The sequence below is a fragment of the Podarcis tiliguerta genome (genome assembly GCF_965153285.1).
Source record: "Podarcis tiliguerta genome assembly, chromosome: 4".
In the NCBI taxonomy this organism is placed as follows: Eukaryota; Metazoa; Chordata; class Lepidosauria; order Squamata; family Lacertidae; genus Podarcis; species Podarcis tiliguerta.
In genome coordinates, this window is record NC_139537.1 from 34,200,480 (window position 1) to 34,210,604 (window position 10,125).

General features: G+C 40.7%; 1 long non-coding RNA gene across 1 annotated transcript; it reads left to right on the plus strand.

Moving 5' to 3' along the window:
* The first annotated feature begins 205 nt into the window (after nt 1-205).
* Nucleotides 206-9,899, plus strand: LOC310676544. Its single transcript, XR_014510603.1, has 2 exons — nt 206-337; nt 9,393-9,899. It is a non-coding gene; the product is annotated as an uncharacterized lncRNA (long non-coding RNA).
* The last annotated feature ends 226 nt before the right edge of the window (nt 9,900-10,125 follow it).

Sequence of the window (10,125 nt, forward strand, 5' to 3'; positions counted from 1 at the left end):
GATGAAAATGTCTACATGATTAGGCCTACATATATGATGATTTAACATAAGGAATGGGATGCCCAATTGGGTTGTATGTCTGTTGTGTAATCTACAAGGCTGTGGGGAGTATTGTGTGCCTGAAACAGATGGATGGGAAGCAAGCATCCCCATCTCATGAAACTGCATTTGAATGGACCGATCGTGTGCAAGCAAGAGTGTGTGGCTTGAGTGATAGACGTGAGTGAAGACTTCAGCCCCTAGTCTTCACTCAGGTCCACTCACTGGGCACTCATCAGCTCAGTTGGAGCTGGATTCCCCACCTCCCACTCTATGTAGCATATGGTCCTGCCTGGAGGTGAGAGAGAAGGCCCTACCTAAGATGACAAGGATGAATTTGCCTGCAGACAAATTGGTCCTCTCTGAGGGTTTTGCCTACCTCGTAGCAATTGTCACAACTTGTTGGCAGATAAGGCATTGGGTTAGATCCTTAGTCTAGGTGGAAGCGGGGGAGTTGGGAGTCCACCCACACCTGCTTCTGGGAATTGGGGATACCCCGTTAAAGGTTCCCAAAATGGTGGTGTTGGAGGGAGTGCTCCTATTTGATGTACATCATAAGAAGATCCTTAACCCAGGATCAACCCTGCAAAATAAGCAACCAGCAGTCAGGCTGGATGATTTAGGATATATAACCAATGCCTACAGTGAGGAGGAAAAGTATTTGATCCCCTGCTAAATTTGCCTGTGTGCCCTCTGATGAAGAAATAACCAGTCCAGAAATTTAGCAGGGGATCAAATACTTTCCCCTCTCACTGTATACCAAAGCCTTCTTATGGATGGCGGCTAACAGATTGAGGCTGAATCCTGACAAGACAGAAGTACTGTTTTGGGGGGACAAGGGGCGGGCAGGTGTGGGGGATTCCCTGGTCCTGAATGGGGTAACTGTGCCCCTGAAGGACCAGGTGCGCAGCCTGGGAGTCATATTGGACTCACAGTTGTCCATGGATGCACAGGTTAATTCTGTGTCCAGGGCAGCTATCTACCAGCTCCACCTGGTACGCAGGCTGAGACCCTACCTGCCCGCGGACTGTCTCACCAGAGTGGTGCATGCTCTGGTTATCTCCCGCTTGGACTATTGCAATGCGCTCTACGTGGGGCTACCTTTGAAGGTGACCCGGAAACTGTAATTAATCCAGAATGCGGCAGCTAGACTGGTGAGTAGGAGTGGCCGCCGGGACCACATAACACCGGTTCTGAGAGATCTGCATTGGCTCCCAGTACGTTTCCGAGCACAATTCAAAGTGTTGGTGCTGACCTTTAAAGCCCTAAATGGCCTCGTTCCTGTATACCTGAAGGAGCGTCTCCACCCCCATCGTTCAGCCCGGATACTGAAATCCAGCACCGAGGGCCTTTTGGCGGTTCCCTCATTGCGAGAAGTAAGGTTACAGGGAACCAGGCAGAGGGCCTTCTTGGTAGTGGCGCCTGCCCTGTGGAACGCCCTCCCAGCAGATGTCAAGGCAATAAACAACTATTTTACTTTTAAAAGACAACTGAAGGCTGCCCTCTTTAGAGAAGTTGAGAATATTCAGTTGGAAGCCGCCCAGAGTGGCTGGGGAAACCCAGCCAGACGGGCGGGGTACAAATAATAAATTATTATTATTATTATTATTATTATTATTATTATTATTATTATTATTATTTTCTCTAATCAGTAAATTTGTGGCCTATTTGAACTGAGGATGTTTGCCCTCCTCCACCTCCTCCTGGCACCGCCACTGGCAGGAGGCTGCTTTGACCCTCCTAGCCCCTCCACGGCAAGAGAAGCAGCATTCAGCTCTGTGCTTTGCCTCAACACTTTTTGGACATTGGGGTAGGTGGCCCCCACCCCCAAAATATTCAGGGGGCCAAAAGGGCTCAGCTCCCAGGAAGAAGATAAGAGCCTGATGGATCAGGCCAAAGGCCCATCTAGTCCAGCATCCAGTTCTCATAGAGGCCAATCAGACTTCTATGGGAAACCCACAGGCGCAACAGCTGTGTCCCCACGAGATTACAAGGGGTCAAACAAATTGGATGTACACTGCCATATTAGAAGCAAAAAAAACTTGTTTTGATGAATTGGAAGAGCCGCAAAAAGATTCCATTGAGCACATGGATTGATAATATGGACAGACTAGCTTCATACAAACAAATTGCACGTTGACGCAAATTAAGAATGGATAACTATGAAGAAATCTGGAAGGAATATTTAAGCGATCAGGCGGACAGTGGAGGGAAATAGGGGGAAGAGAGGTGGGGAAATATTGTTAAAAAGGTGTAGTCATAGGTATATTAGTACTCAAATCTGAAATGTTAAATTGTGTTATTATTGTGGTTTTTCATGTATGTGTTTTTTGTGGTTGTTGTTTGTATTGAAAAAGTGATTAAAATCTTTTTTAAAAAAACCCAGCAACTGGAATTCAGAGGTATATTGACTGAAAGTGGACGTAAAACAAAGGCATTGTGCCTAGTCGCTATGGATAGCACCTCATTGCCATGAATTTGTCTAATCCTCTTTGGAAGCCATCCAATTTGGTGGCCATCACTGCCTCCTGTCAGAGAGAGTTCCACAGTTTAACTACAGTGGTACCTCTGGTTACGTACTTAATTCGTTCCGGAGGTCCATTCTTAAGCTGAAACTGTTCTTAACCTGAAGCACCACTTTAGCTAATGGGGCCTCCTGCTGTCACTGCGCCGCCGCCACCCGATTTCTGTTCTCATCCTGAAGCAAAGTTCTTAACCCGAGGTACTATTTCTGGGTTAGCAGAGTCTGTAACCTGAAGCGTATGTAACCTGAAGCGTATGTAACCCGAGGTACCACTGTAATCTGAAGAAGTGTGCATGCACACAAAAGCTTATACCCAGAACAAACGTAGGTGTTCTCTAAGGTGCTACTGAACAATTTTTTAAATTAATTTATTTATTTTGACACTTTAACTAAGTGCAGTATGAAGTCCTTTCTTTTGTCTGTTCTAAGTCTTCCAACATTAACTTCATTGAATGCCCCTGAGTTCTAGTGTTATAAGAGGAACTAAACTTTTCTCTGCCCACTTCCTCCACACCATGCATAATTTTATACTTCTCTATCATGTCTCCTCTTATTTGCCTTTTCTCTAAACTAAAAAGCCCCAAATGTCATAACCTTTCCTCATTGGGAGTTGCTGTATCCCCTTAATCATTGCGGTTGCCCTTTTCTGAACCTTTCAGTGGGAACAGAGATCATATGGATTACTTCTGAACTCTTTCTGTGTGTGGCCTGTGAGGGATGGAGAATGATTCTTTTTGCAACCGTCTAACTCCTGTTTCAGAGAACACTTTTTAAGTGACACATTGCCCAATCTGGGGACGTTCTATATATGGGACGTAGGGTATGCCCTGAAAGAATCAATATATAGAGATGGACTTAAGTAGCTTATAGATTTGACCTCTTCTCCACAGCCACAAAATGGCATCTGTTACTGCCACTAGAATAGTCTTTGTCATAGATAGGTCAGAGGTTTAACTGTTGAGTAGAGTTCAGAATACGGGTAAATTATATTCTTATGGCCCTTAGTGTTTTTAGCATTTAGGGAAGATGTTGGATATATTACATTAGTGTAAAGATTTTCTTGACCCCAAAGGGAATGCCACACATTTCATGGCAGATAGAATGTTTTCTGATGGGGTCATGCCACCTTCATTTTAATCATCAGTGAGTCTATGGTTTTGACTAATGAGAGTATTAAAAAAGAAAAGAAAAAACCAATTTTTTACACAAGTTATTGTTTGAACATTCATTACTCTTACAAATGATTCCAGTGCTGAGGGATAGCTTAATCAGTAGAGCATCTCAGAGTCGTGAATTTGAGCCCCATGTTGAGTGAAAGATTCCTGCATTGGACTAGATGATCTCCATGGTTTCTTCCAATTCTACAGTTCTATGATTTTGTGATAAGTCCAGTCAATTTGTGCATCCTTGGATTGCTGACTTTTTGAAAAATTCCAGGCAACAGTCAATAAACGTGTTAGGCAAAGTTGGCCAGCTACCTACCTACAACCAATCTAATTACAACAAAAACTAAACCTGAAGAATGGAATATGTAAGAGGGTTTTTTTAGTGTGTGTGTGTGTGTGTGTGGCAACCATCAGAAAATAGTCCCATTACATCTTTGTTATGGTTTTATTTTTGTTTTCAACTTTCAGTGGGATCATATAGATATGTATGTGCTTTTTAATGCACATATATATTTGCTCTGGGTTCACTCCCTGACATCTCCAACTAAAGGATATAAAGTAGCAGGTGGAGAAAGATTTCCTCACAAGACCTTCAAGAATTAACTGGTACAATAAGCCTGTAACTTACGTGAGGGTTTTGTTCCACGGATTGTGCCTAAAGCACAATTGGGTTCAATGGCAGGTGGGATTGCCAACATCATTTTTCTTAAAACCGCACTTCCTTAATAATAATAATTTATTATTTGTACCCCGCCCATCTGGCTGAGTTTTCCAAGCCACTCTGGACAGCTTCCACAAAAACCAAAAATACACTAAGATGTCACACATTAAAACTTCCCTGAACAGGGCTGCCTTAAGGTGTCTTCTGAATGTCAGGTAGTTGTTTATCTCTTTGACATCTGATGGGAGGGCGTTACTTTCCATCCCCTTTTAATTTTTATTTTATTTTTGCCACACGTGTAAAACTGAACATTCACAAGTTAAATGTGCATAACCTGTGGGCTTTTTTTTAGTGTACTAGATGGAGCATTGGTTTGACTTTTTTAAAGGCAGCATTTAATTTCAAACTGGTAACATTCTTGGAATATATAGAGAGATCAACTCTGTCCTTATATATCCCCATTGAACTAGTGCTGTGCCATAAATATTTAAAAGTTCATGCTCAATTATGGAATATATCTTTTCGATAAATATATAATTTAATAAAACTGTCATATATAATTGTGGTAACGGAACAACACTCTTTGAAGAACATCTTAAGAAAATGATGATGCTAAATCACCTTTTTACAAAAATCTGCAAATGATGTATTTCATTGGGAACTGAATCTAATGGAGTAATCTCTTACTCAAAAAATCTCACTCCAACAGAAGTTTGTCCCTTTCTAAGGTATCACAAGAGACTTAGCTGTTTTTGCAACAGAAGATAAACATGGTTGTGAATCTGGAATGGAATTGTGGTTACTTTATTTCCTGTTTCCATTATTCATGCACTAATGTTTTCTACTTGTGAAAAATAGTCCAGTTCATTTACAATGTAGTATTTTCACTGGAGGGCCACTGTGGAAAAGAAGTCAAAGTGTCTAATATCATGCCCCTTTGACAAATCATGTACCTCACTTTCTTATTAAATGTATATCCTGCCTTTCCAGGTACTGGTCTTGAAGTTGATTAAGAAAAATAGAAGCAATATGCAAATAATTACACAAAGAGAGAAATTCCAAATTAAAACAAGTGATAGGGCAAAAAACATGAGCAGATAGAAACAAAAGCAGAATCAAGGGGAGGCCTACTGAAACCCATATTCAAAAGCAATATTCGCTCCGGTAGGACGAAGGCAAATTAATCAACCAAGTCTTCAGTGCTCCATAAAAGGCTAACAGAGAAAGTCCTAGAGGGGTCTTCCTGGGAATGGAGTTCTGATTTTCAGTTCATTTATAGAGTTTTATTTTTACCTTAGTTAGCTGAGGGCGGTGTTTGTGTCATATCATTACATACAACAATACTTTGAATGACAAAACCTTGGCAACTCTTGAACAATTTGAAATAGTCAATATGACCATCAAATAAGTTTGGCAGCAGTAGAACAAACAAAAAAAGTAGTCTGCCCAATATATTTCTGATGTTATATTTCAGGTATGCTTAACAGATATATTCACTGAGCATTTAAAAAAGCCAACCCCAAATGATCATTGTAATATGTGGGTGACCAAACAAATTTCAAGTCCTTGTGACTGCTTAATCTTTTCAAAGGAAGGAGGAAAGGGGGAAATATTGGTTGTAAGTCCCAGAAGACCTGATCCCTGCCTTGCATATATTTTCCACCTGACCTGGATGGCAGGGCTAACTGCAGCTACAAAAGCTGAGGGAGTTGAACAGACTCTTGGGCTTGGGGTGTTGCTTAGTGGTTTTGTTGGCAGGCTTTGTTGCTGCTATTGATATTATTTTTTGTATCTTTATTTTTAGATCTTATTATGATTTAATGTGGAAATTGTTAGTTTAGTTGTATACATTTTGACGTGTTTTACTGAATGTTTATGACTATTTTTATCATATTTGTAATTATGTAATTTTTTTCATGTTATAAGCCGCTTTGACATGGTTTTGACTATGAAAAGGCAGCTTACAAATAAAATGTCTGCCTGCCTGTATGAAATACATTGCAATGTGATGCCTACTTTAAAGCCTCAGATATTGGAATGAAAGTCGATGAGCATGGGCAACACTTCTAACTCTGAACCAGACACCAGACCCTTTTTCAAGGGGTTCAGGAAATGTGTTAAGCACACTGCAATGAGATCAGTCGTCTCCTTTGAGGAAAGGGGTGCAAAAAGGATCTAGGAGTCTTAATAGACCATGAGCTTAACGTTAGTCAGCTGTCTGTTGCAGTGAAAAAGAAAAAGAAAAATACTACATTGTGTTTACTACAGTCAATGATGGTTTGAAATTGCTTAACGTCATATTTTGCCAATGTCTCGCATTTTTAAAAAATCCATTTTCCTCACCACCATGTCATGCTAAAATTTGTTTGATCATATTGAACTGCAACATAAAAACACTACATAAGAATTATAGTGATATTATATTTAGTGTGCCCTTTGTAGTTGTGTGTGCCAACAATTTAGTGTGTTATTCGTAGATGTATGTGCCAACTATGGAAATATACCGCTTCTGTCTGGGTTTAACCTTCCCTTTTGGAAGGCAGGATATAAAAGAATGCAACTCACAAGGATAAATGACAATATAGAGGAGACATTGACTGAGAATATATCAATGTAGGAATCATATGGCATCATAAAACAACTATTCTAGTTTTTGATTAATCACAATGATTAATCACAATGGTCATGTTCATGTAAAAATAAAAATATGGATAGTGATGTCAAGAAGGCATGACTGAAATGAAAGAGAACATCAGAATACATTGGAAAGATCATTCTTCCAGATTTTGTGCTCCACTGATTTACTCATTTTTTTTTGTCTTTTCCTTCTCACTTCTTCAGATTTTGTAATGCATTTCTCCACCCTTAAAACTGCATTAAAAAGAACATATATTGTGGGAAACAAAGTAAAAACAATGCAAGATTAAAAAAAAACTACGCAAATTGATGTAAAAATGGGACAATCTGAATTTAAGACTGGTTAAACAAGAAATGGATATAAACCAAAATTGACACATCCATCCATCCCTAAGTAGAGATATTTGGCATTGCAGAGCATGCTCTCGACAATTGAGCTATGGGCCTTCTCTGACTCCTGTTCTGTATTAGATTTTAGCAATTTGTAGACTTTATTTCAAAGATTCATTCATCATATAACTATCATTTCATTTTAAACTTCATTTAAAATGGAGGGAAATACAAGGTGAAATCCAGTTTTGTGCGAGTGAAATTCCATTCCTTCCTCTGGGGCAGACTGGAAGATATTTATCACAGAGCCCTGTATGACCGAGCTGTAATGGCTACTCCTCCGGTATCTTCAGAACCCATCCAGGCTCTCCTCCGATGGTGATTAACGACCTAAGCCTTTGAATGAGACTTTAGACATGCTCTCCATTGCGCAGAGTACCCAGACAGCAGCAGCAGGAACCAGAAGTATGTGCTACATTGCTACTTTATTTCTAACTGCGCAAGACAGAAAAGAATATGCGTCTGCTCTCTGTGAGAGACAGAAAACTACCAGGACAAAGAAACAGGAAACCAGCAACTTCCGCATCCGTCTCCCATCTCCCATGAGATTTCCAACGTTCTGGAATATCAACAGAGTCTTGTGACTCCAAGAACTGCACAGTGGCATAACAGAAACCTAACAATTTAGAGGTTTGGAAAGAAGAAGAAAGGAAATGTTCCGTGGCATTTTTAGCTCACCCATAAAAGTCTCACAATGAGAGGAGTTCCTATAAACATTGGGCATCCTAGTCTCTCACACTAGACTTCCTTTTTACGGGCAGGCCGAAGGTGGATGGTACTTCCTCAGGCTGTCCAGAGCTGTGACCCATTCAGCTGCTCTCTCCACACCCAGTTTCAAGGGCATCAGCTTTGTTGTGCTTCCCAAGGGTCCAAAAGCTTGGAAGAGCCCTACGCCCTGGCTCACAGCTCTTTCTTCACTCTCTGCCCTTTCCTCCTCTTCCAGCTGCTCCATACTGGATACACTGTGAGACACTGTTCTTCTTGGACAGCATCATCTCCATGCTTCTATTACTGAAAGTCAAGGGAAGCTAACAAATCAAGTGATAAGAACTGATGAGAGAATGGGTGTCATGCTTTGAGTTTTAGGAAACGTCATAAACACAGGCTAGTTCCTGCATTGATAACAATTCTTTTTGAACAGAGCTTGCATGGGAGTGGGGCGGGCAGTAGGAATGTTTAACCACTACTGAATTTCTCATTGGAAGCTATCATTCTGGTCCAAATCATCTTGCATGCAAATTGGAATCACATGTGATAAGTTGTTTTTTTAACCCTTTCCCCAATGTTTTATTTAGTTCATTATTAGTCTACACTTTTAATATTGTACACATTCCCTCTCTCTCTCTCTCTCTCTCTCTCTCTCTCTCTCTCTGTGTGTGTGTGTGTAATCTATTGACCTTTGCTTTGTAGAACCAGAATGGGTGACTGATTAGTACTGATGATTAGCAGCTTTCAGCCTTTTGCAGGAGCATTGAAATGCCTGCTTCATCCTGGATTGCCCAGTATAGTGTTCGGTAATTTCTGCACACATTCAAGTGTTATCTCCAAAAAGTTATCGGGAACGTGCAGATACTCCTGAAAAAAAATTCAGTAGCCTTATCAAAATCACTTTTTTACTTTCCACAAATGTTTAATTTGACCAGGGTTCTTCAAATTTACCTCAAAATTTGGTAGCAACTAGAAGAAATTTGTTACTTACATTAGTTAAATGTACAGGTAGCTGCCAATGCAAGGTGTGACTTCTGAAAGCAGTACAAGATGAAAGGGAGCCACAAACCAAACACCAGCAAAGATCCCATGTATAATTCCTCCCCATCCTTATCTTCAGAGACAGATGCCTAATTTGCCATTGCATCCATGAGAGGGATTTGAAAGTCATAAGCAACAGGTCTCCCTGCGTGTGTTTTTCTAGCTCTAACATGCCTTAGGTTTGTTGGCAGAAACATAACAGAAACATATTTGTATTTTATACTAGATAGTTACTGGTTGATTAGGTTGCTGATGAATCTAACGGATGAAACTGCTGCAGCATTCAAAGTGACTGAAGCAAAGGAAGGGTGAAGGCAACAACCAAGATGAATCTTCATGCTGCCGATATCAGTAGGAGACCCACATTCATTCTAAATTGGAGGAGGATAAATAGGGATAAATGTAATGACGGCCTTTTGTTCTGAGGATCCTGTCGTGGAGCACTTGAAAGCCTCAGCAAATAATGAGAGAGGCAGGAAGAACAGCAGCAAGTGCAGGAGGGAAACAGTGAGGCAGAGAGCAAGAGAACACCTAGAGGGAATATCTGTCTTTATAATCATCCCAGAGACAAAAGGAAAAGCTCAGAAGCCAGCAGAACTTGCTGCGAGCAATAATCTGAATATAAAAGTGCAAAGGGCTACAGTAGATCATGTGCTCCAGCAGCAACACTTCCCTCTCCCTGAAAACCTCTTCAGCATTTATCCTGCATTATAAAGCTTTGATTTACCTCCAAGCTCCGAGCTCTTGATCTCCTGTTTCGATTCCCTCCCTCCTCTCCTCTCTCTCTTGTACTGTCTCCCTTTAAAAAATATTTTGTAGCGTTGTCACAGTGTTCTCGCCTCTCTGCTTCCCCTGCCCAATCTGTTTGTTTCTAGGAAGCTCACATCTTGCTAAGTTGCTGCAGTTAGCTTTCACTGCTATTAATCACACTTTTAAAAAATAATAATAATCCGGAACAA